We start from the raw sequence: 27,539 nt of genomic DNA on the forward strand, positions 1-27,539 counted from the left end.
TAAGTAGGTCTTAGGCATCCAATGCATGTGCAACCATGCATGACATGAAATGTATTAAGTTAATACAATCCTTGACTTTTTTTTTTAACAGGCAGAGTGGACAGTGAGAGAGAGAGAGACAGAGAGAAAGGTCTTCCTTTTTCCATTGGTTCACCCCCACAGTAGCCGGGATCCAGGTGCTTCTCCTGGTCTCCTGGGTGGGTGCAGGGCCCAAGCACTTGGACCATCCTCCACTGCCTTCCTGGGCCATAGCAGAGAGCTGAACAGGAAGAGGAGCAACCAGGACAGAGCTGGCACCCTGACTGGGACTAGAACCCTGTGTGCTGGCACTGCAGGTGGAGGATTAGCCTATTGAGCAACAGCGCCGGCCTATAGTCGTTGACTTCTGATACCTGTGGTGTCCATTCCAATGAAGATTCTGATTGGCTAGCTCATGGTAACATCAAGGACTCTGGTTGATGTGACTTTAAAACAACTATTGGATTGATTCACATATGTTAAACATAAATTTTAAAATATATGACTACTTTACTTATTAGTTGTGGCAGTTAGTGTTACCTGTTCCCTTTTATCTTTGCTTTGTAAAACACACAAAAACATTCATTTGCCATATTCTTCAAATTAAGAAAATGGTTTACTGTATGATGATGTTTAGATTCTCTTTGATCACCCAAGGATTGATTTTTTTCTTGCCATAATAAATCTACAAATGAAAACCTGTGACTCATTAATGATCTTGATCTGAATTAGTACAGAGCAGATGAGTCTGGGGCACTCTTAGATATGAATATTAAAATCTATAGAAATTAAAGAAATTACAATGGGGAGACCAAAATTATTTATAAAGGATCATTTATTAAACATTTTTCACAAAATACAAAGATGGTTGTTCTGCAAGAATACATCACATATTAAAAAATAATGTGTTTTTACTGAATTTAATTTGAAGACATTCAGAATTGTTTTGTCTATCCCCTTGGGGAGCCCATTTGTCTTTGCTCCTTGTCTGACACCATTTCTAAGAAGGAAGAAACATTTTCTTGTTAATTAAGTCATATTCATAACAGCTTTAATTTTATAGAAATAAAATCACAGTGTCTGCCACAACAAAGCTCCTTCCACAAGGTAACTGATTTTCCTATGATCCTATTTTTTTTTCAAGCTACAAGATAGGATAAATCAAGGAGGAGCTAGGTAAGTTGTATAATAACGTATTAGCAGCAGTGATAGTAAATGCAACATAACATTTGTTTTGTCTGTGGTACAAGAATATGTCGTATTAGACTACTGTATTTTTCTCTACTTGTACACAAGTAAGTGCATACGGATTGTCTCAGAATGACACATGCATAAAAAGGCAGGAAGCTGGCCTGGCTGGCATTATCAGTGCCTATTTTCATCAGCTAATATGAATGAATTGCTAAAATTAGTGAAGACAGGAAAATGACTTAAGAATAATATATACAGAGTTAAACTACATCCTTTTTAAAATCTACTTGAATGATCTCAGGCACTTTGGCTGTTCAGGATAAAAGGTTTTATGTTTTATTCTTGATAGCAATTTCTCAGTACAAGCAAAAGCAAATACCTGCCCACTGTCATAAACATGAACTCGTACATCTGAGAGGGTAAAGTAAGTTCATCTTCAACGTTTTCACTCTGGAGGCATCTCGTGTAGAAATGTGTCATAATTTGTTCTTAGTACCTGTTTAATTTTTCAGTGCAAGCAAAGGCAAACATACCTGCTCACTGTCATACACACAACCAAACATCTCTGGACTATTCAAAGCAAATTCACCTTCTGATTTTCATCATGGAAACATCTTTGATAAGTGGCACTTCCTTCCTCTATAAATCATGCAAAACAGACCCATGATGCCTGAATTTGATAATATTAAAAATCATGGCCATGGCCATCTCTCTGTGTAAACTCTGTTGGGTAAGGCTTGCCATCACGGTGCTTCTTTCCTGAGGATGGATCTGGTCCTGTCTGTGTGGATCATAAGTGTGCATGCTCGGAGCTGTGGTAGCTGTTGTGGCTGTCTTCATTGTCCAGAGAGTCCCCTGTTTGCTGGAGCGTGGCCGCACCAATCCCTGACAGCTCTGAAGGGAGCAGGGTTCCTTTCTTCACGTTCACCAGTTCCTTTTCTCAGGCAGCAGTGCCCAGCTGGCCCAATTTTACCCTCTTCCTCTTCATCCACCTGTTCTGGAACCACACTTTCACCTTGGACAAAGAAAGGAAACACACGAAGCAAAACAGAACATTAAATTCAAGTGCTTTCTCCTTTTGGTCTGCCTAGGAGAACCAGATTCTCAAAGGTTTACACGAAGACACCATGGAAGAGGGTAAATATAAAAATAATCCCACCCTGAGTTTAATCAGGTTGCATGTTTGTGATAATAATTTATAAGCATTCAGAAGATGCACACAAATGATTACCTTTCATATTTAACAACAAAGGGAATTCATTGTAGTATTACCTCCCAGTTTTTGCTTTGTGGATTTAAAAATTAAAAATCACAATAATAAAGAGAAGTAGACAAGAAAGGGCTTATCATTCAGGATGTCTCCAAGGTATTTGGTTCTGCTCTTGCATGATAAACCTGTGATAGAACCTATGTGGATACATAGCCAGGAGCTTCAATAGGTTGAATGTTATGTAAATGTTCATCTTAACACACTAATGTGAAAAAAAAATGTTTCCCAAGGTTGTATCAGTTTAGTTTTCTTATTCATTCCAGGGCATAAACTTTCAAGTTCACCCAAATCTTTGCCTGCATTTGGATTTACCAGGTTCAACTTTTTTTTTACAACACAATGACAATAAATGTTATCTTACTGTGCTTTTATTTTGCCTTTCCTGTTTTCTAATGGAGTCAAGTATCTTTGAAGAGTTTAGGATCCAGAGTTGGTGTCCATGTCCCATGTTGTAGCACCAGGAGTCCTGGCTGCTCTGTGTCCAATTCACTCCCTGTTGCTGCACCTGGAAAGTGCTGCCATTTGGGGAGTGAGTCAGTGTATGGAAGGCCTCTCTCTCTCATTTCTCATAGATAAATTAACGTTCTTTTTTAAAAAAATAATGGCCCACTGTAGTGCTTCTATGAAATACCTCCCTGTATCTGGTATGAATTCTTTTTAAAATTAATCTTGCTCTTTATGGACTTTAAAATGCCTGAGTCCTAATTTAATACCTTCAGTTGTATGGAAGCTACTATCTTCTCTCAGTTTGTGCCCTCCCCTTTTCTTGGAGTATTTGTTGATGATCAGAAGCTCTTAATGTATTTATATTTACACACTGTTTCTTTAATGGTTAGAGCTATTGAAGGATACTCTCTGCTGAGGCCACAAATGTATTCTACATTTTCAAAGAGTTTAAGGTTTGCATTTCAAATTGAACCTGTCAAACCAGGAAGTATTGATTTTAGTATACAGAGGAAAGCAAATGCTTCCATTTATTCTGTGTGAATAACAAGTTATTCTTGGGGCCAGTGCTGTGGTGCAGTGGGTTAACGCCCTGGCCTGAAGTACCAGCATCCCATATGGTGCCAGTTCGAGACCTGGCTGCTCCACTTCTGATCCAGCTCTCTGCTGTGGCCTGCAAAAGCAGAAGATGGCCCAAGTCTTTGGGCCCCTGTACCCATGGAGAAGATTGGGAAGAAGCTCCTGGCTCCTGGCTCCTGGATTCGAATCAGTGCAGCTCCAGCCATTGCAGCCAACTGGGAAGTGAACCAGTGGATGGAAGAGCTCTCTCTCTCTCTCTCTCTCTCTCTCTCTCTCTCTGCTTCCCCTCTCTCTGTGTAACTCTTTCAAATAAATAAATAAATATTTAAAAAGAACAAGTTGTTCTAGGTAGCTTTTTACGAAAGTCACCATTTTCTCAGTGATCACTGTTTCAATTCCATCATCAATAAAGCTTCCATGTAGAAAGTGGCTTCAAAAAGCTCACAGAAAATGGAATTAAATGATAACTTCTTGTGTTCCAAGAGGTTTCTGAGGGTTTTTTTCAAGATTTATTTTATTTATTTGAAAGTTATGCTAATGGAGACAGAGAGAGAAACAGAGAAAGAGAAAAATCTTCCATCTGTTGGTTCACTCCCCCAAACAGTCAGATGAGCCCACAACCACGTCTGGGTCTCCCATGTGGATGGCAGGGAGTAAGTACTCAGGGCATTGTCTGCTGCTCTCCCAGGTGCATTAGAAGGGAGTTGAATCTGAAGCAGAGCAGCCAGAACTCAGACTGGTGCTCCACATGGCATGCTGGTGTTACAAACAGAGGCTCAATGCCCTGCACAACAGCACTGGCCCCATCCATGAGCTTTTCAAGGCCCCTCCTATGCACAGCTTTCTGCTTTACTCTGTTCTGTCCCTGGGTCAGTTTTTACCTGTGAGAACATAATATTTTCATTCTTGCTGTAATTTTATACCAGATCTTTGTATCTGATAGGGACAGGTCTGTTTCACCACCAAATATATTTCATTCTTTACACCAAATATATTTTGAATGTTCTGCATTTTCATATTTGAAATAATCTCAATTTCTGTGAATACACAGTGACAATGGGAATGTGCTGAGAAATAACTCAAATTTCCAAAGACATATTTATGTCTGTAACCTTCAAATCACGTGATTCATAAAAGTATAAATTCCTTAGACATTTACACAATTAAATACTGAAATTGAGATGATTCTTAACTAGGGATTGTCACTGCTTTCACTGCTGGGTTCAATTAACATCATGTCTCATTTATTACCTATCTATACACTAGTCCATTTGATAAAAATAATACAATATAGTAAAAATTTGATTTAAAGTTCAGTGGTGAGGGGTCAGCACTATGGCATAGCATGTAAAGCTGCCACCTGAAGTGCCAATATCCCACATGGGTGCCAGTTCAAGTCCTGGTCACTCCACTTACAATTCAGCTCTCTGCTATGGCCTGAGAAAGCAGTGGAAGATGGCCCAAGTTGTTGGGCCCTGCACCCATGTGGGAACCCAGAAGAAGATCCAGACTCCTGGCTTCAGATTGGCTCAGCTCTGGCCATTGCTGCCATTTGGGGAGTGAAATAGTGGATGGAAGACCTCTCTCTCTCTCTCTCTCTCTCTCTCTCTCTCTCTCTCCATTTTTCTCTCTCTCTCCCTCTTTCTCTCTCTCTCTGCCTCTGCCTCTCTGTAATTCTCTGCCTTTCAAATAAAGATTTAAAAATATTTGATGAGAACTGACATATTATTACTGCTTACCACTCATAAGGATCACTGCATGCATCATGTTACAGCATATGTGCTACCTGTGCTTTATTTCTAATACACTTTCCCCTCATGTTGTGAACATTATTTCTATGTTATAAATGAGACAATTGAGGTAAAGTTTACATGAACATGACACAGATGGAAACTCTAACCCCAGGATTTAATCTAACAGCAGGATTTAAACACCTATGTCTTTATCTGGCTCCAGAATTGGGGTTTGGTTTTTTTATTTGAATTCTATCTCAAACTCCTGTTTTTAGAGCATTCAGGATAAGAAGGTAAAGTACAGGATTGTGCAATGCGTGAGCACCATCCATATGGTGACTCCCATTCACGTAATTCCTCTACTTGCTGTGAATGGGTTGGTAAGTGGGGCACTATTTTCCTGCCCTGTACTTTAGGTAATTACACTACTCAGTCTAATCACCATGTGAGCTTGACAGTGCAGGTTGCATTAGATCTGTTGCACATGAGCTGGGTACTACTCTTGGCTTCACTTCTGAGTTTTTGTGTGAATTTGGGAAAACCACACTTTTCTCTGTCTCAATTTTCATATTTGTGATACTGGAATAATGAGGCTTTCAAGATTCTCCATAGGGATATTTTCTCCATTGACCATTCCAGATGGAAACAAAAAACAACATGTAAGTCATCATCATAATCACTGTCACCAAGACTGAAACGTTCATGCAAAATAATCTTGACAGGAAACAAAAAACGGGAGGAATAGAGTTATTGAAATCCATGCTTATGTACTTCTCTAGGAGAGGAGGTACAGTAATTCTGTAATACCAGCATCCATCTGTCATATGCAATTTCACATGAGAAAATTCTAAGAAGAAGGTACGGATTTTAGGAATACGACTTTGTATTTAAAAGAAAGTATGTCCATTGGTTTTCTTTCTCACCATATGACATTTTACCATTTAATTTTTAAAAATTATTTGTTTTTATTCATTTGAAAGGCAGAATGAGAGAGTGAGAATGAAAGAGATTATCTTCCATCTCTTGGTTCACTCCCCATAACCACAGGAGCCAGGAGTGGGCCATACCATAGTCAAGAGCCAAGAACTCCACCTGGGTCTCCCACCTGGGTGGTAGGGACCCAAGTAATTCATCTATCAACTGATGCCTCCCAGGGTGAGCATTAGCAGGAAGTTGTATAGGAAGTGGAGGTGTTATTGGAATCCAGGCACTTTGCACATTTGCATTTAATGTGTATAATATCTGGTCTCCTAGGCTTTACATTAGAGAAGAAAACAAATTATATATGAATCTATAGTCTCATAATTTCCTAAGGTGGCCACAGTGAATTAGGTTAATGGGAAGCTGAATCTATATAATGTCATAATCCATATTTATATTGTACCATAAATGTATGACTTTTGTAGAAACAAACAACCATAACACCAAAAATCTGGATGAAATCTGAAAATTTCAGTGACATATCCAGATATCTCTACACATCTGGAATTTTTAGATTTCATGTTCCAACTGCTTCCATTTTTGTCTGGGCACTTGAAACACTGTAGACACTGTCTAACAAATATTTATTCACATCATAAAGATGTGAAAACATGGAAAGAATCATTGTACAAATACAATTTTCAGATTTAATCATATTCCAGTGACTAAAGTGGCTCTGGCAGTTAATGTAGACAACCCAATGTCAACAGGCCCTGCAGACTTAACCAAGTAGTTCAGCGGCAAAGTGGGGAGTTGAAGTGAAGAATTCAAACCAAGAATGCTTTAAGGTAAGAATGAAAAAGAAAGAAAAGAAAGCTTCTCCACTTCTCCTGCCTGCAAGGATAGACATATGTCTGCCTGCCAGTGGGGTCCCTCAGCTAGTTCCAAGCCACCAGTGAACTCTGCTCTGCAGATCTGCAGCTGTGCGTTGAGGTTGGGGGTGCTTGATGGAAGGGGTATAGGGATAGAATACATTGCATGACTAACAATTGAAACCCTATTTATTGGGCTGCCTCTTGCCTTTATCATTGATTTTAGCACAAAGCTGGTGATAGATGAATCATTTTTCTGTCTCTATAGTTTTCAGGTCTGAAACTTGTTTTTCCCCTTTACAAATCAATCTTGTAAAACAGGCTCTTTGTTGAAGTCATACAAGTTTTACTATCCCACTTTTTTTTTTTTTGCATCTTTATTTATTGCAAACACACACATATGGAGAGGGCAACAAAGAGGGATCTCCCACCCAGTGGATCATTCTCCAAATGCTAGCTACTGCCAAGGCTGGGACAGGTCGAACCAGGAACAAAGAATTCAGTCAGTATATCCCAAATGTGTGGCAGAGACTCAACAACTTGAGATTTCACCTGCTGCCTCCCAGGATGTGCATTAACCAGGAAACTGGAATCAGGAATGGAGGTAGGACTTGAACCCAGTCACTCTAATTTGAGATTGCAGGTGTCCCAAGCAGAGTCTTAATCTCTACACCAAATGCCTCCCCCCCACATGTTTTTAAGAAAACTGAATACTCAACAGCTATTGTGAGCCATGGATAAATAACATGTTGAACAATAAATAACTCTTGTTGTGACAAATAAAATTTGATGTAAGAAATGTTAATCTCTTGATATTATTAAAACTAATCTTATGAAATCTCATTCTTCTTTCCAAAAGTGAACCAAAGTAATAATTCATGTGATGAGCAAAGTTGTTAGAAGTTTCATTCCTTTTAACTTGATCTTTTTGAAATGTCACAGCCGTAATAAATGCTAATAATTTCTTCTTACCTGATGAAGTTCAATGAAAATTACTTATTTCATTAACATTTAATTACAATGGAAACACACTACTTTGAATAACCACATTTCCATACAAGGTGAAAAAATACATACTGCTTTGAGTTATTCAAAGTGAAATATCATTTACTTAGTACATCATATCGGACTTTAGCAAATTGAGTGAAAATATCAAAACTAAGTTACTTGTTTTTTTCCTTTACTTTGCTATAAAATTCCTAGCTGGTATTAACTGAAGATATGAATTTTTTGTATTCAAAGTAATTACTTTATTTCTTTTTCTTTTTTTAACTTTAACATAATAAATATAAATTTCCAAAGTACAGCTTATGGATTACAATGGCTTTTTCCACTCATAACTTCCCTCCCACCCGCATCCCTCCCATCTCCCACTCCCTCTCCCATTCCATTCACATCAAGACTCATTTTTAATTATCTTTATATGCAGAAGATCAATTTAGTATGTATTAAGTTAAGGTTTCAACAGTTTGCACCCACACAGAAACACAAAGTAGAAAGTACTGTTTGAGTACTAGTTATAGCATTAATTCACATTTCTGTCTTTTTCAAACTAACAAGACCAACTAGAATGACAGCTTTTTTTTCTCTTATCATCTTGCCTAATCTCTCAATGGTGTTTAAAAACAATTAGAAACATCACTATCAATATACATTATTATAATTAACAACTTCTGCTTTCCCCATCATCTCAGGCATATCTATCAAATGTATTCAGTTAAAACAGTGAATCTCACCAAATTTATGAGTAAAGAACCATAGGACATTATCAACTTATTATGTCTAAGTCTAATTGAATTAATACTGATATGTTCTGGTTGTTATCAGCATATATGTGAGCTCTCACTGATCATTCATTTACTAATTTAGAGACTACTCCCTTATATCTAAAATCATTATAAGAATTCACAAAGATTATCATTACTATTGTATGAGTACACATTGATTCCTTTCCCCAAAATAGTCAGTAATTTCAATAACTGGAAGAAAGCAAAAAACTAAAAAGTATATATTATGCATAAAAATTGGGAGTGATAAAATGATTTAAAGTATAACATTTACTTTAAATTGAATGTATCTCTGAGTTTTTCATAAGTTATGGGTATATGGAGATCAAATAGCACAGTCTTTTATAGACAAAGACTCCAGAAATAGTTCTCTTTGGCCTGAGTTCATTACCTTTTAGAACAACTCTTGTTGAAATTAAAGATGTCAACACAAAACTTTCACTGGCTTTTCAAACTTTCTAGAATTTTCTCATGAAATAAAAAAATGCATGCAAGGCTAGTGTGAAAAGAAGTGCAGGAAGTGTCCTCTCACAGCCAAATCTCCTTCCGTAGCATCACACATAAACCATGACATTTGGCTGTGATCCGCAATAGCCATCAGAATGTAACTGCTGACTTGTTGATTAAGTGCAAATTAATGTTTTAACTGCTTATTGAAGAAATTCAGGAGCCAAGTATGGAAAATTCTTAGACAATGCTGTCTTCGATGATGTTGTCCTTTCATTGTACTAAGTTGATGAATGCTCATGATAGCAAAAAGTACAACAAATTTCAATTGTTTAAAACTCATTTTTATGTATATGTACACATATATATGAACACATATACACAGATATGTAGGTCTGTGTGTGTGCTCAGAAATATTTCTTCAACTTTATAGCTGTGTGTCTATCATCTATCTATCTACCTCTCTATTATCTATGCAGATAAAGAATAGCACTTTTAAAGAAAAAAGACCATTCTCAAGGGCAGTAGTTAGGATATGACCTTATTTTTCAGAGTTTTTGTCTTTGTCATTTCAACTTTGAATATTATGGTTATGAACCAGTTACTTATTTCTCAGTCTTCTAATTCATATAGGCAATATTTTTGAAAATCAGTGTATGGAAGGTTTGAAATATTGGTCACTGTATAGATCTGTCTTTTTTTTTTTAACAGGCAGAGTGGACAGTGAGAGAGAGACAGAGAGAAAGGTCTTCCTTTTGCCGTTGGTTCACCCTCCAATGGCCGCCATGGCCAGCGTACCGTGCTGATCTGAAGGCAGGAGCCAGGTGCTACTCCTGGTCTCCCATGGGGTGCAGGGCCCAAGCACTTGGGCCATCCTCCACTGCCCTCCCAGGCCACAGCAGAGAGCTGGCTTGGAAGAGGGGCAACCAGGACAGAATCTGGTGCCCCGATCGGGACTAGAACCCAGTGTGCTGGCGCCGCTAGGTGGAGGATTAGCCTATTGAGCCATGGCGCCAGTCAGATCTGTCTTTAATGTTACTATTTCTTAAATGATTTTTTTACTTACCATAAGCTTTTTGTGTATGTGGAACCTACACAAAAGAAGCAACTGACTTTTACTCCAGGTAAGTGTTAAATACTGATCCAAAGAAAGAAGCACTATTATAAAATCATTGGTAAGAAAGGCCATCTCAGAACAGTTGACCAGACAATATGGTGGCTCACAGAAACAAAATCGATTAAACTAAGTGTTTTCATAGTAATTTACATAAATAAATCTAGAATGGGAAAAATTCTGTTAAAAATGTGCAAAAGACAAACCCACTGTTTATGTGGTGTACAAAATTATTTCCTTTTTTATACTCATCCAAAAAAAAGTGGATGGCTATGTTGAAAATACTTGGCATTGAGCCACTGAATGATTTACAAGTAGCAAACAAAACATAATCCTTCTTATTACTGCTAATTGAGTATAATCCAACAAGGTGGGGATTTTCCATTTATCTTGGCAGAGGTATTGAGTTCTCAGTATGTTTATTCCACTCATTTTAGCTGCTTTAAAAATCCACAATATTGCACCTTTGATTAGCACTGTGGAAAAGATTTTGTGAAGTGGCAGGATCTCCCACTACTTCTACATTTGGCAGCCTTCACTCTGTAAAAATGTCCTTTTTACCACTCCCTGTTAAATTCCCATGCAGCTGTTTTCTCTTTCTTCCCCCTGTCAGATACCAGATATCTGTCAGGAGACTTCTCCAAGCTTATCTGGATGAAGAAAAAAAGCCAGAATAAGCTCATCAGACTTGAAAATACCTTGGCACAGGAGGATCTTTAGACCGACTGGCTCTTCAAAATATTCTAAGTGGCCCTGCCAATTGAAGATTATTAGCCATGGCTCTTGGGGATGTGGGAGGATAGGTCATAAACTGGAAGCTTTGAGTTAGAAGCTGGAGAGTGACTGCAGTGATAACTGCTCCACAACACAGCTTTAGAATTAAAAGACTTGAACCTCATCTTTGCTCTAAGGTTAGCATTTTTAGTGGAGCTGGTTTTCAATACGAGCCTCTTGTTTTCTTCCTGGTTGACCAGGTGGATTATGGAAGAAGACACCATTTAAGAGTCTGCCTTCTTTGAGAAATTTCCCAACCACTATATTTTTTAACTTTTATTTAATGAATATAAATTTCCAATTACGATTTATGGATTACAATGGCTTCCCCCCCATACCGTCCCTCCCACCCACAGCCCTCCCCTTTCCCACTCCCTCTCCCCTTCCATTCACATCAAGATTCATTTTCGATTATCTTAATATACAGAAGATCAGCTTAGTATACATTAAGTAAGGATTTCAACAGTTTGCTCCCACACAGAAACATAAAGTGAAAAATAATAGATGATTTTTTTAAATGATGATGAAATCAGATCAGACCTATTGTCATGTTTAATCCCAGTGAGAGTCAAGTTGGGAATTGATAATTTTTTTTTTACAGAAGATCAGTTTAGTATACATTAAGTAAAGATTTCAACAGTTTGCACTCCCATAGAAACACAAAGTGAAATATATTGTTTGAGTACTCGTTATAGCATTAAGCCTCAATGTACAGCACATTAAGGACAGAGATCCTACATGAGGAGTAAGTGCACAGTGACTCCTGTTGTTGACTTTACAAATTGACACTCCTGTTTATGGCATCAGTAATCTCCCTATGCTCCAGTCATGAGTTTCCAAGGCTATGGAAGCCCCTTGAGTTCTCCTACTCTTATCTTGTTTAGACAAGGTCCTAGTCAAAGTGAAGGTTCTCTCCTCCCTTCAGAGAAAGGTACCTCCTTCTTTGAAGACCTGTTCTTTCCACTGGGATCTCACTCACAGAGATCTTTCATTTAGGTTTTTTTTTTTTTTTTTTAACCAGAGTGTCTTGGCTTTCCATGCCTGAAATACTCTCATGGGCTTTTCAGCCAGATCCGAATGCCTTTAGGGCTGATTCTGAGGCCAGAGTGCTGTTTAGGACATCCGCCATTCTATGAGTCTGCTGAGTATCTCACTTCCCATGTTGGATCACTCTCCCCTTTATTTATTCTATTGGTTAGTATTAGCAGGTACTAGACTTGTTTATGTGCTCCCTTTGACTCTTAATCCTTTAATTATGATCAATTGTGAACTGAAATTGATCACTTGGACTAGTGAGATGGCATTGGTACATGCCACCTTGATGGGCTTAAATTGGAGTCCCCTGGTATGTTTTTAACTCTACCATTTGGGGCAAGTCAGCTTGAGCATGTCCCAAATTGTACATCTTAGGTTTTTTCTAAAATGAGACCCAAGGATTGCAAGCCTTCAGGATGACATGCATAAGGCTTATTATGAAATACATTCAATAAATAAGGTAGAGGTACCTAAAAATGACATCAGTTATAGAAATGGATGTTTCGTAGGTAATCACAATAAATTTACGTATGAAAACATGTCAAAGACTAGTTTTGATTTTAAAGTCAGTTGTCATTTAAGAGAAAATTATTTCTCTTAAACAATCCTACCATGGAGCTAGATGAGTTAACACTTATTGTTTTTCCCATTTGCAGGATAGAATTTCTTTGTACTTACATCTTGAAAAGCTTTGGCAAAGTCAAGACAAGCATTTGTTAGATTTAGAGGATCCTATTTAAGTGAAGGAAAACATTGATCAGTATGAGGTTTGATACAATATTCCTTTGTGAGTATGTGTAAGTTCCTGTACTAAATCACAGTATTTCAAAGTGTGCATTGAAGAATGCAAGTGAAAAGAATGCATATATGTAGTTAGATTTTTTAAAGATTTGTTAATTTATTTGAAAGTCAGAGTTATGGAGAAGGCAAGAGAGAGAGAGATCTTGCACCCTTTAGTTAGAGCATTTAATATGTGGAAATCCTGCAAAACAGTATCACTCAAGACCAAGATGAGGATTACATGATAAGCATGCATGGCATTAGTGAAAAATTAAAGTAATTGAATAGCTATACTGTAGTTTGAACATTTGTACCTTCCAAACTCCAAATGTTAGAATCCTGTCTGTGAAGGTGACCACATTAAAAGTGAGGTCTGAGACCCACACACTGGTGCAGTGGGCTAAGCATCTGCCTGCAACACTGTCATCCCATATGAGCTCCAGTTCAAATCCCAGCTGCTCTACTTCCAATTCAGCTCCCTACTGAAGGGCCTGGGAAAGCAGCAGAAGATGGCCCAAGTTCTTGGGCTCTGCCACCCACCCACACAGAAGACCTAAATGGAGTCCTGGACCCCTCGCTTCAGTCTGGACCAGCCTGAGGCAGTTGTGACCATTTGGAGAGTGAACAAGCAGATGGAAGATCACCCTATCTCTCTCTACTTCTCTCTCTCCTCTCTCTCTCTCTGCCTTTCAAAAAATTATTTTTGAAAAAATAAGGACTTTTGAGAGTGATTAGTTCATGTGGGCAGAGCGCTTGTGATTGGGCTGGGTGCCTTGTAGAACAGGCCCAGAGAGCTCAGCCAAACCTCTCACCCATGTGAGACCTTTGCTGTCCAGGAAGAAGCAGGCCCTCATCAGACAGGAACTCTGCTGGTGTCTTAACTTTGATCCCAGCCTTCAGCTGTGAGCAACTAGTTCATGCTGTCTGTAAACCATCCAGTCTATGGGATTTTGCTCTGGCAACCCCAATGGACTAGGACAGGCAGCTTCCCAATTTAAGAAGGTAGAATTCTGTATATAAATCTATGTCTATAACTTTAAGAGCCCAATCTTCAGAAAATAAATTGAAAATATTTTACTGGATGAAAGCCCTGGCATTTTGGAGAAATACGTCTTTGGGTCACTAATAATAGAAAAATTGATGGTTGAAATCTACAATATTTCTTCTGATAAGTTCAGCACAGTAAAATTCAGCCTAGAGAATAAAAATAAAGCCTTTAGAATCTTAAGATGCTGTACAGGTGCAGAAGGATAAGAATAAATTTACATTTGATGAAACCAGGAACATATTCGTATATGATCCTGTCATTCTTCTCTTGTGACATTCAATGCTGACCACAGTGTTGTTACTAGTTCAGTTTTTGCCTCTTCTGTGTGTTCAGGAAGTTACTTTTCTAGCTTAATGTAACAATATTTTACATCTAACACCTGGCTCAATGTATATTTGTATTATAAAATAATTAGTTGACATGTATATCAAAGATTTTCCTCCTGTGGTTGATGGTTAGGTTTTTGTACTTTATGCTAAGAACTCTTTCATATGCATTATAATATAGAATTCTAAGGAAAAGAAAGAGCATGCAATTTTAATCTCCATGTTGTGTCTTGAAAAGATTGTTACTTACCTAACAAAACACAATTCTGAATGGCAAATCTCAGAATTCTAATCAGTGTTTTACATAACCATTGAATTCTTTCTGAGGAACCCTGAGGACTTACTTTTAATTGGGAATTTACATTCCACCCACATTCATCTCCTTTTCATATTATCTTGCAAAACTGCACCTAAATATTTGTGGAATAAATATAATCTGCATAATATCAACTGTTCAGTTCTTTGAAAACATAATTATTACTCAAGTGTTTTGCTGTTTGTTTTTTCCACCAAGGCCATGCTTAGATTATTCTAAGAATGTCTGGCAATGACATAATCTCCTTCTCCTGTCCACACTGAGTTTGATTGTATGACTTTCTCTGGACAATGAAACTAAATTAGCAAATATGATCCAAGCAAAGACTTGAGAAACCTTCCATGTTGCAGCTTTCCCTCTCAGAGCTCCTGGAAATGCTTCTACAACCACCTGAAGATTGGGATTCCAGCCTATCCTGGTAGAAGATGGAAACACATGCAAGAGAAATGCATTGTTTTAGTGGAGGCCCAGTCAGCTCATAGTCAACCCATCAGCCAAATGCAGATTCATGAGGAAGGCAGGTACTGCTGGCAATAAAACTGGCCAAGTAATTCCAGTCCAAATCTGATGCACAAGATTGTGAGTGAATTACAGCTCGGTATCCATTAAGATCCAGCAATGTGTAGAGTGGTTTATTATACAGCATTGGCTTAACATCATGGCATTGAAAAGGGACTTCAAAGAAGTGAATAAAGTTGTGTGTGCACATATGTGTACATATGTAGATATATCATATTTACATATCATTATTTTTCAATAGTGTTAAGTCATTTAAGAAAAAAAAGAAAAAATATCAAATACCTTCAAAACCTCTCAAACTAGGCTTATAGAATTACTTTTCAAAAGGAATTACACTCATACAAAAGTGAAACCTGTTGAATGCCTAGATAGCTGGGGAAAACCAAGATCCCCAGGTTAGTAAACACAGAGTTTCTACTTTGTTCTTCACTGAAGGCTCAGTATTACAGCCATCATTACGAACACTGGAAGCAAACTCCAATTTCCATCTCCCTTCATGTATTATATAAAACACAGTTAACTTTCCTGGAGTTCACTGTCTCTCTATAATGACAGAAATTTGTGGTTCCCCCTGCCTATTGTCCTGTTCCCAGTTAAAGAAATAATTAAACAAGAGCAAAACACAGGATAGGTTTTGGTCTAGCAGTTATGATGTTGGTTGGTTGCATTCCATGTTGGGTTCAGCTCAGCTCCTGGCTCCAGCTTCCTGCTAACATAGATCCTGGGATGCCACTGTGGTAGCCTCAGTCAACGAGTTCCTTACTACTCACAAGGGAGACCTGGATTGGATTCTTGGCTCCCAGCTTCAGCCCCGAGCCGAGGATCATCATGTGCACTTGGGGTATGAGCAAGCAATAGTTGTATCCCCTCTCTCTCTCACTCTCTGCTCTCAAATAAGTAAATAAATAATAATTTTTTAGAAATTAAAAAACAATAAAACAAATGCCCCCTCTCTTTCTCTCTGCCTCTCAAATAAGTATATAAATTTTTAAGTAAACAATTTTTTAGAAATGAAAACATAGTGAAACTATTGTCTGATGATATAGATTTTGGAACAGGATTTCTTGCATGCCATAAGCTGTACACTTATAGATGGAACTTTGTGAAGTTCAAGGGAAGGAAATGTTATGCTCCATAAGTTAGGTACTAGTCATGATTAATAAAACACAAACTGGCAATGTATAAAAACACATGAAAGTGTTCCTGTATGCATTTTCCCCACCCAGAAGTAACCTAACAGGGTTGAGATGTAAAATTAACAGAGGAAAGAAGATGATTTAAGAAATTAGATGAACAGTTTGCTCACCTAAGATATGTATTCATATGTCTGCACCCTGTTGATATTTCCTTGGTTCCAGTGGGATCCCGGAGGAGGTGTGTACAGTGAAAGAGGAAATGAGACTCCAGCCCTCCAAGTGTCAATAATAACTGCACTGTCCATAAAGATTTTGCATTTGACTTTCAGGAATGTTTATCTGAAGCTGAACAACTGGTAACCGTAAGTCGGCTAGATTCTCCCAGGGCAAGTCACAGCCCTTACAAAGAGTGTGCTGGGAGCATCATAAGAGGAGACCATTTGTCATCCAAATAAAATTCAAGAAGGGGATCTAGGAAGTAATTAATACAAAATTAATGTAATAGTACTCTTTAGGTCTTACTATTTGAGATCCGCAAATTTTTAATAATTCCAAAGTGTTCTCTGAGTTAGTAGCAGAATTTTGCATTACCAAGACCAGCACAATTTCAAAAATATTTGGAGTAATGGGACAAAAATATTCATGAGTGGTCTACGTGCCCTTGTATTCCATCATTTCCTCTATGTTGCACCATTTGACAATTTCTGAACCTGAAACATTAATGCGGGTCATGGCCATGCAAGCATTCAAGGGCCAGTGCATGAACTTGCAATGACTTCTCACCTTCTGCGGTTCCCAATGACATTGTGTGTGGAGATGCCAGAGAGCCACCATGCTGGGAGTGTTTATTTGGAAGCCTGGACTTAGGAGACTCAGTATGGAGAGTGAGCAAATGAGCATTTTTGTATCATGCCATTGAGGCTTGGAAGCTAATGTGTTAGCGCAACATAATATACCCTATTCTGACCAATACAGGAAACTACTCAGGGGTTGTCAACATTCTAACATGCCAAATAGGAGATTTTGAAAGGATACAAAATTCCTCACCACATTCCATCATTATGTCAAATAAATATTTTCACACACACCTCCTCAGCACCAACAAATACAGAAAGAACGTTATTGCAGAACACAGAATTCTTCTTTAAACTCAATAAATGTAGGGTTTTTTCCCCCATAAAATCACTCACTGATTTTTAATTTTTTCATTTTGCTGGGTAAAAATACTTAATCATTAAATAGCACACCTTTCTTCCTTTTGATAATTAAGAACAATGATTCCAGATATTTAAAAAATGGTACAAGAGGGTTATTGAACCAAAGCAATGAAAACAATCCCTGGCAATGCCCAGCTTTACCTGTCTTTTGGTGAGATCCAGATTCTCTGCTATCTTGTATCTCCTCAGTCTAGTCACATAGTTGTGATGGGCAAATTCTGCTTCTAGTCCTTGGATTTGCTCTTGGTAAATGCTGTCCTTTCCTTCCTGGGTTTGCTGTTGACTTCAGACTTGTAATTTCCTTCTTGGGATCTGAAAAAAATTAGTACCAACTCATTCATTCAAATATATGTAATCATGTGATTTACTGTATTCATCATGGCTGAGTTACTGCTTTCCCAAGTGCTGTGCTAGTCTTGGGACAAATGGAGAGCAGAAGCAGTAAAATACTCTCACCTCCATCATGCGCAACACATTCCTTGGTTTTCCAATCTGCCTTCAAACAACTGATGACCTAATTGGAGATGTGTCAATTTTTCTCCTTACAAAACATGAACTGTATATAACCACTCATCATATGATATTATAATAAGATGGACAAAATCCTCTCTAGAAAACAATTTTAGATATGAAATTTAGTAAGTTCTTAACACACAGGCTTGAGGTCTAAGTATGAACAGAATGATTCTCCATTTTTAAGCATTATTTATTTATTTGAAAGGCAGAGCAAGTGATAAAGTGAGAAGGAGAGACAGAGAGAGAGATCCTCCACCCACTGGTTCACTCCCCAAATGACCACAAAGGTCTTAGGCTGGGTCAACCAAAGCCAAGAGCCAGGAACTCCATCTGCATTCTTCTGCTACTTTCCCAATAGAATTAGCAGGGAACTTGTTGGAAAGCAGTAGAGCCAAGAACTTGGGTCCATGCCGCCATGTGGGAGACCCAGATGGAGATCGGGCTTCTTAATTCAGCCTGGCTCAGCCCTGGCCATTGTGGCCATTCAAGGATTAAACCTGTGGATGGAAGATCATTTTTCTAGTTTCTCTCCCTCTCTATATAGCTCTGCCTTTCAAATAAATAAATAAATCTTTGAAATTAAAAATAGAAGAATTAGAAAATACCTCTATTTAATTATGATACTAAGTATTTTTATGATAACTTAAGTATTGCTATGATAACTAAGACACACAAGCAGACTCTTGGTTACCCAAGAAGCCACATTCATCTGATGTTAAGAGCACAACCTCTGCCGCTCACCTGCTTATTCAACCCTACTTCCTTCATTTCCTGACCTTTAACCCAGAATTCATGTGAAGATGGTTAAATTAAGTAAATAATTTAGATAAATGCCCGCATATTGTAGGATTCAATAATTAATTGTAAACTCTAACTTTTAAGAGAGGACTGTAGCCTAGGGCCTTAGTATTTGGAAATAATACATTTAATACAATGAAGAATTAGAAAACATTTTAAAAAAATAGGGAAAGTTTGTTCTTAAAATGGAGCTCAGTCTAAAATGTAAGAAGTTTAGAATTCACACAATGGGGCCGGTGCCGCGGCTCACTAGGCTAATCCTCCACCTTGCGGGGCCTGCACCCCGTGGGAGACCAGGAGAAATACCTGGCTCCTGCCATCAGATCAGCGTGGTGCACCAGCCGCAGCACGCCAGCCATGGTGGCCATTGGAGGGTGAACCAACAGCAAAGGAAGACCTTTCTCTCTGTCTCTCTCTCTCTCACTGTCCACTCTGCCTGTCAAAAAAAAAAAAAAAAGAATTCACACAATGGATAAGTGTGTTCTAATTCACAGTGAAAAATAGCTGAGCTCCTACAAGGAGCTGTATGTTATTTTCTGCCAGCCCACAATGAAACAGAAGGTGTAGCTATGATTTCCAAGGCCCAGTGGCATCCAGAGATGAATTTTTTCCCTCTGAAAGGTTTTTTTGGAAAGTTTGATGAAATATAACTAATCCTAGTCTGCCCAATTAACTAATATCAGATAGTATAATTGTTTGTGTGTGAGTGACTAAGTATGAGTGAGTGTGTGCATGGGTGAGTGTGTGTATGAGTGAGTGTGTATGTGTGACTGTGAGAGTATGTGTGTGATATGTGTGTGACTGTGTAAGTATGGGTGAGCATGTATATGAGTGTGTGTGTGAGGGTGTGTGTGTGTAAGTGTGTAAGTATGGGTGACTGTGTATATGAGTGTGTATGAGTGTGAGAGCATGTATGTCAGGATGTGTGTGTGTGTTTCTTCTCCTTTAAAGAGTCCCAGTAAACAGATACATGGATTTACTAAGAAGAATCACATCATGCCTAAATGTTAGAACATACAAAATACTATAACTTGTACTCTTAAATGATTTTAATCAAGACAAAATTTACTAAAAACATTCCTTAGCCCATTCTTTAAAATATTATGCCTTTATTATTTACTAGGATGTATAATTTTCTTCATTTGGAGGGTTTGAGAAGCAAATAGCTCAGGTATTTCTTTTTTTATTTCTGGATGATTAAAAGTCAATAATCTACCTATTTATTTCACTTGCCTTCACAGTAGAAACTGTAAATTATAAAAATAAACAATACATAAAAGTAATGATATAAAAATAACCTTAAAATCTGAGACAACCTGAGTTTCCAGCTCATGTATTATACAGCAGTTTGCTTGCATCTGCTGCTGGAAAGAAATGCCTTGTGATCATTCCCTATTGCAGTCGCACTGGCAAGAAAGATCATAGTCTTTGGGTGAATCTTCTGCAACACATTTCTGATTGCTTTTCTAAAAGGACTTCTCCAATATGAGAAGTCAAAAATCATAGAAGTTCCATTTGTAGGACACTGCTTAAATACCCTTCACAGATAGAATCCTGTTCACATTGAGTAAGTAGTACTTGCTTTCCAAAAAAGTAAAATCAGCCAAAGAGAAAATCAGTGCTCTCTAATAAAGTCAATTTGTTGTGCAACATAATGATTTCCTCAAATAACAGGGAAGCTCTGATGTAAACATGTTTGAGCAAAATAACATGCAAATGACAAAGAAAGGCTTCCTCTTCCCAAACTGTGTAAATCATATCTCCATTGTCTTCTTCATCATTCTTACTATTACTTTATATAGGGAGAGGCTGTGTGCAGGAGGGAGGAGAGAGAGAGAGAAGAAAACATTAAGTGACATTTACTTAGAAAACATACTGAGGCCAGCGCTGTGGCTCACTAGGCTAATCCTCTGCCTGCGGTGCCAGCACCCCGGGTTCTAGTCCCGGTTGGGGTGCTGGATTCTGTCCTGGTTGCTCCTCTTCCAGTCCAGCTCTCTGCTGTGGCCCGGGAAGGCAGTGGAGGATGGCCCAAGTCCTTGGGCCCTGGACCTACATGGGAGACTAGGAGGAAGTACCTTGCTCCTGGCTTTAGATAGGTGCAGTGTGCCGGCCATAGCAGCCATCTAGGGGGTGAACCAATGGAAAGAAGACCATTCTCTCTCTCTCTCTCTCTAACTCTGCCTATCAAAAAAAAAAAAACATACTGAATGTGAGATCCTATGAGAGGAATGAAATGATCATCAACAAATTTCTGAGTGTAAAATGTGAAGAATTGCTGGCCTAGCCTGTGTAGAGTACACAAGCAAAGAAGGTTGGTAACAAGACTGGTGAAGGCAGAATGGATACAGTAGCAATGATTATGAATAACAGCAGAAGAGGTTTTCATGTGGTGCATAAATGCCTTTCTAGAAGAGAAAGAAGAAGGTGAGGTCAGAGGCGCCGATCCTAGTGCATTTCTTGAACAAAAGAGGCTATGAAAGGCAGTGAGTATAGGATATTGGCTTATGTGTGTGGAAAAGTGGGAATGGGGAATTGACTATCTTGCTGAAATAGGAAACTGAAAAATAAAGTATCTTTTAAATACCATTTGATACTATAGTCCCTTTTAGAAATGTGTACACATAGCATATACCCTATGGTGAAAGTGTGATATGTGATGTATGTGACATGTGACAATCACGAGTAGTTTGCTGTACAATGTACTATGAAATACACAGATAAATATGATATATACCTACCTAGAAGTACCTTACAATCAAGTTTTGGATACAAGTGACCTAAAATTAACCATAAATAATTATAAATAGTAGTCCTTGGGGTACTATCAAGCTATCATGCGTTAAGGGTTAATACTTTGGGATACATAACCTTTTTCTTTGCTAAATCAATTTATGGGAAATAGCAATGATAATACCATGAAGTGGGTATTTTGTTAAGCAGTTAAGAAGCTGCTTGGGACACCCACATTTCATATTGGAGGGCTTGAGTTCAAGACCTGGCGCTGCCTCCAATTTCAGCTTCTTCTGACTCCTATGCTGGGAGGCAGCCCCATGTGCTTGGGGCCCTGTCTCCTACATGGGAGATGGAGTTTAAATTCCTAACTTGAGGCTTTGGTTTGATCCAGCCATGGCTACTGTAGGCATTTGTAAGTGTATCAACAAATGGTAAGTCTCTTTCTCTTTACCTTTCAAATAAACAAATAAATAAAAATTTTAAACAGGAATTTTAATTCTGTTATTATGTATGCATTTCAGAGACTAAACTGAATATTATGTTAAATAAATTTTCTAGGACAGTAGCTTTAACTGAAATCTGATATATTTTTTAAAAGCCAAATTTTAGATTAGATACAAAAAAAAAAATTTCTACACCTACTTCTAATTTCTCCCAAATGGCATATGAGTAAGTTTATGTGAATGTAAGTAAGTTTATGTGAATCTGAAGATTTCACCTTGCAGATAATCCAAGGGTACTGATTGTGTATTGGATCAAGGCACTCCATCCAAACCTATACTTTGATTTTTTCATATGTCATATATCATGGCTCATAACTTTTGAAATATTTAATAAGTTTTTAGAATTATATACTAGATAGAAGATAGCATTTCATTACACTGAGGGGGGAAATGAACTGGGATTGTATATTTTTCTTGTACTTAACATGTAAGCTGGCACTCTCAAAAAGGGACATGATTTGTTCCTAAATGTTATTTACCAGCATCCCTACCCTTGCATACACACAGCACACAGAAACACGAGTGAAGCACATCATTTGTTTCATATGGCAATAACTGTCAGAATAGAAAATAAATCTTAGTAGCCGCACATGTTTTTAAAGTTTTGCACTGATTAACCAGAACTCTGGTTAAAATCAGTTTGTAATGGGCATATTTTTGCTTAAAACATTTACAGATTCAGAAAAGAAGAATGACTTGGGGAAAATTGCAGAAGGTTTGACACCTGAAGACTTGAGTTGAAAATCATTGCAATTTGCCGCTTCCATGGTCTTCTAAGCCAATTCTCTTTTCAAGTTCAGATTCCTAATCTATAGAATCCATGCATGATTTTTGAAAGCAGAAAATTGAGAGAATTTAAAGTACAGATGTGGGAGAGAGAAAATAAGTTTAGTAATAACACTTACTATTGACAATATCAAATAAAATGTACCATGAGTGAGGTTTAATTAACTGAAAACAATTTTTAAGGATTTACCTTAGGTTTTTTTGAAAGGTAGAGTGACATAGAGAGAGGGAAAGATAAGGAAAAAGACATCTTCCATCTGCTGATTCACTCAGGAAATGGTTCACTCCCCTCAATGGTTGGGCCAGACCAAAGCTAAGAGCCTGGAACTCCATCCAAGTTTCCCACATGGGGAGCAGGCAGGACCCAAGGACTTGGGCTGTCTTTTGCTGTTTTCTAAGGCACATTAGCAGGGAGCTGGACTGGAAGAAGAGCAGCCATGACTCCAACTGGGCTTCAAATGGAATGCAGGCTTTGCAGGTGGCAGCCTAACCTATCGCACCAAAATGCTGGCCCCTCAACTGAAATTTTTACTGACACATTTACTGGTATTTTAATTCCACTTAAACCACTTCACTGTCACTTGACATGTAGCATTTAGTAAAATGCATCTTTCTTTTCTTAAAAAATGAAATTCATTTTATAAATGAGGTGATGCTCTTTCTACTAATACATATTTTTAAAAACGTGGCTGTGCTCACAATTCCTTTGGCCCATCAGTTAGGGTTAAGTATGCTTCCTTTTTAAGAAATAAAAGTGTTTTAGCAGGTCTGAGTGCTTTTATTTCTCTCATAATATCTTTTTATAGCTCTGTTACTAAAAACGCCTGACACTGAAGCATGTCAGTTTTTAAATATAATTTAATGACATTGTCATCTACTTTCAAAGTAAGTCAAACAAAAAATGTTTATATATATTTTATGTATGTGTGCAAATAATTCAGGGAGAATGAAATTAAAAGATAAGTTTTTGGGGTTGTGACACAGTCTCCTTCTGCAGCACCAGCATCCCAAAACACCAGTTCATATCCCAGCTGCTCCACTTCCGATCAAGCTCTCTGTGGCCTGGGAAGGCAGCAGAAGATGGCCCAAGTGCTTGGGCCTCTGCACTTGCATGGGAGACCTGGAAGAAGCTCCTGGCTTCGGATCTGCCCATCTCCAGCCATTACAGGCATTTGGGGAGTGAACCAGCAATGGAAGACCTCTCTCTCTGTAACTCTGCTTCTCAAGTAAATGTATAAATCTTTAAAAAAAAAAAGTAAAAGTATAATCTGAAAAAGTACTCTTTCTTTGTAATTTATGTTCAATAGCATTTATTTTAAATGCATGATAACTTCCTAATCTGAAGAAAGTAAGCCTACATTTGAAACTCACTATATTTAAAATATCTTTCTGAGCAGCCTTAGCTATAGAGAAATATGAAGAGAAATTTTGTTGTTAATCATTGTATACAAAATAAACTTGAATGTTTGTCATTGCTACCTAGTGTAATTTAAATATATTGATATAAACACCTCTACCTCTCAAATAAATGTTTTTTAAAAAGATAAGTTTATGTCAGTGTGAAGAACTTTTAAAACTATATACACTTTTGGCTGGCGCCGCGGCTCAGTAGGCTAATCCTCCGCCTTGCGGCGCCGGCACACCAGGTTCTAGTCCCAGTCGGGGTGCCGGATTCTGTCCCAGTTGCCCCTCTTCCAGGCCAGCTCTCTGCTGTGGCCAGGGGGTGCAGTGGAGGATGGTCCAAGTACTTGGGCCCTGCACCCCATGGGAGACCAGGAGAAGTACCTGGCTCCTGCCATCGGATCAGCGCAGTGCACCGGCCACAGCGTGCCAGCCGCGGTGGCCATTGGAGGGTGAATCAACGGCAAAAGGAAGACCTTTCTCTCTGTCTCTCTCTCTCACTGTCCACTCTGCCTGTCAAAATAAATAAATAAATAAAATAAAAACTATATACACTTTTTAAATAATATGCAATTTTCCTGAACTTTAAAGATTTCCAACATGCATAGCTCCAAATCTTTTGTACCCCAAAATAAAATTACACTTTAATTCCATTTTCCATGAACCCTTTGAAATCCTCTCAGATTTATAGTTTAAATATTTTAAATGTTTTAAATTGAATCATCATTTATCACAGATGAATTTAGTCAAATGTATGCAAGTTTTTTGGTACATACATAAAAACACGTCTAGAATTTTGATCATCACTCACTAAAGAAATTTCAGAATCCTCTTTATTTAAAACTAATTTGTGTGGTGCAGAATGGGGAAATTGCTCTGACTTGTACAATTGGCCACGTTCCATGAAACATGTTCCCTGCACACAGGGAATTTCAAAGCTGAAAGCTAAGATGACATCAAACAGCTCTTGAACTTCCAGAAAATTTAACAACTGGCTACCTGAAGCCCCTATTAACCTGTTCCAGCACACTCAAGACTGCAACACTTTACTGTTTCAAAAAAATGAAATCCTGGTGTTCAAAAGCTGTCATACAACGTTGGATAGTGAGAACACGTTAAGAGAGAAGTTTGATGAGTCTAAGAGGATAGGGTTACTTCTTTCACAAGTGATGTTAATGATCAGACACTAGTATTTAGAGTGGTATTCTATTTTTTTTTACATTTTAAGTTTTTATTTAGTGTGAAAGATGCATAGGAGAGTGAGGGCTTTATTTCTAGGAGAGAGATAGATCTGCGTTCATACCAAGTACCAGGAACCAGCCACGTAGAAGAGCATCCAGGCCAGGAAGCATAGGGCAGGTTGGCCCGAAGGCCATGTGCCCTGTGAAGAGTTAAAATTGTATATGTGCGGGTGTAAAAAGTTAAGCTTAAGCTTACAGGTTTAAACCTTCCTGGTGTAGCTGTGAAAATAAAACAGAGTGAAGTAGCACCTTGACAGTAGGGACTCCATTTTGGAGCACTTGAGACTCCATTCTGGGAAAGCACCCCCCACACCGTGAGACTGGTCTGAAACTATGATCTCAAATAGTCAGACAATAGCAGTGCACTACATCACCCTTGGCAATGCACAAAAACCCCCTAGCATGATTGCTCAAGCTTAAAAATAAAAAGGTTGCACCTGGGTTACCTGAGCTAATAATGAAGATGTGATTTGTCTATGTCTTAAGATCATAATTGCTGATTGTAAGATATTAGCAACCACTTAGCAACCGTGTATTCTCTCCCCCTCCCGATTTTGCGGTTTTTGCCTTTATAAACCCTATGCTGTAGTTCCTCGGGGCTCCTCTGTCCTTGTATGTTCAGAGAGCCCCAACATGTTGGATCAATAAATCTTTAACCCTTTGCTGGTTGCATGAGAGAAAAGTCTCTTGGAGTCGTTCCTCGGGCAGTGGGCTTTTTCTGACCCTAACACCCTGAAGGCACAGGGCTGCAGCCAGCCCCCTACTGGCAAGAGGCCAGGGTGACAAAAAGGAATAAAAGGGGGGATAGACACACTATGTCACAGATTTTTAATCCATTATCAAAGGAGAGTGGCTAATTAACCTGATTGGCCAGTGGGTGCTCAGATGTGGTCAGGTGGGGGCATGAGGTCACACAGGGGTGTGGCAAAGGCATGGTCTTCCAGCTCATAAGCCTAATCAATTTTAACCTGTATGCCTGTCTACTTCATTTCCCCCTCAGAGACTTCATCCCTTAATCCTAAGGGAAGTTGATAGGTGTAGAATTATCTCTTCTGTAAATGCTTCCTGTTTATGGGGGCATAGTGTAGGCTCTGCCTATGGGTCTGGAATTCTCTGCATAGCCTATCTAACAAATTCATTTTGTGAGCGGGAGCAGTCTTGGTCATTGCCAATGTCTGTGTCCCCTGCATGGTCAGTTACTCCCAGAAGTTGAGTTCTGAAACATATAAGTTTGCTGATTAGCATAAACAAAACTGGAACAAAACCAATTATAAGTGGGGTGCCCCTTAAGATGAAAACAACGTATTTTTCAGATTCCCAGATAGTGGGTAGTGATAAGTTACTCTTATGTAGATTATAACCCATTTAGCTTGAGTATAGAGAATTACAATAGAATAACTCATTAGGTAGCTTTATTATCAATAACAGTTCCCAGAGATAATGAAGAAATGCAGGTACAGCATTTTTGCCTTAAGGTACAGCAGTCTTGATGTGACAAAGGCAAAACTTTACTTATCTTATTGCTTTGAAGAGGTACTAAGGTCTCTGATTGGCTTACAGGAATAATCAGGCATGTCTTTTGCATTCACCTGTGAATATTTAAGAGGCAGAAGTTTAATCCTAATTTAATGGAGGTAGTCATGCTCAATATCACCTGGTAAGATCCCTTTCATTTAAGCTGAAACTGATCTGAAGAGAATCTTATGAATGGTTTGCTCAGGAATTGTTAATGTTGGAGTTTTTGTTAAAAACGCCTTGACTCCTTGGAACAGCTTTTGTAGCTCCCATGCCCAGCACACTGTGTCTATGTCAGAGGCTTCTTAAGCAAACACAAGGCTTAGAATCCAAATCCTGGAATCCATAACAACTTTTGTAGCTACACTTTTCAGTACAGAGTCTGCATCAGGGCCTCTTTAAAGTTGTATACAAAAGCTTGGAATTCAAATCTTGGAATCCAAATTCCACAGAATTTCATCATTCTCAGAAATCTCCTCAGCTGCCTTTAAATAGCTGACCCTATGTTAAAACATATGA

At 38.3% G+C, this 27,539-nt stretch overlaps 1 long non-coding RNA gene across 2 annotated transcripts in view; it reads right to left on the minus strand.

Annotated features, from left to right (window-relative positions):
• Positions 1–663: 663 nt before the first annotated feature.
• The window catches only part of LOC127490154 (uncharacterized), a 42,560-nt gene continuing 15,684 nt past the window's right edge, over positions 664–27,539 (minus strand). Inside the window, exons 2-4 of one of the 2 annotated variants that reach the window (XR_007917994.2) lie at positions 17,669–27,094; positions 1,799–2,224; positions 664–1,018 (exon numbers count right to left, since the gene is read on the minus strand). This is a non-coding gene — a long non-coding RNA (uncharacterized lncRNA). Of the gene's footprint in view, positions 1,019–1,041; positions 2,225–17,668; positions 27,095–27,539 lie in introns of those variants that run through there. The other variant, XR_011384602.1, reaches the window with a different exon arrangement.

This window comes from Oryctolagus cuniculus, chromosome 19 (assembly GCF_964237555.1).
Source record: "Oryctolagus cuniculus chromosome 19, mOryCun1.1, whole genome shotgun sequence".
Lineage (NCBI taxonomy): Eukaryota > Metazoa > Chordata > Mammalia > Lagomorpha > Leporidae > Oryctolagus > Oryctolagus cuniculus.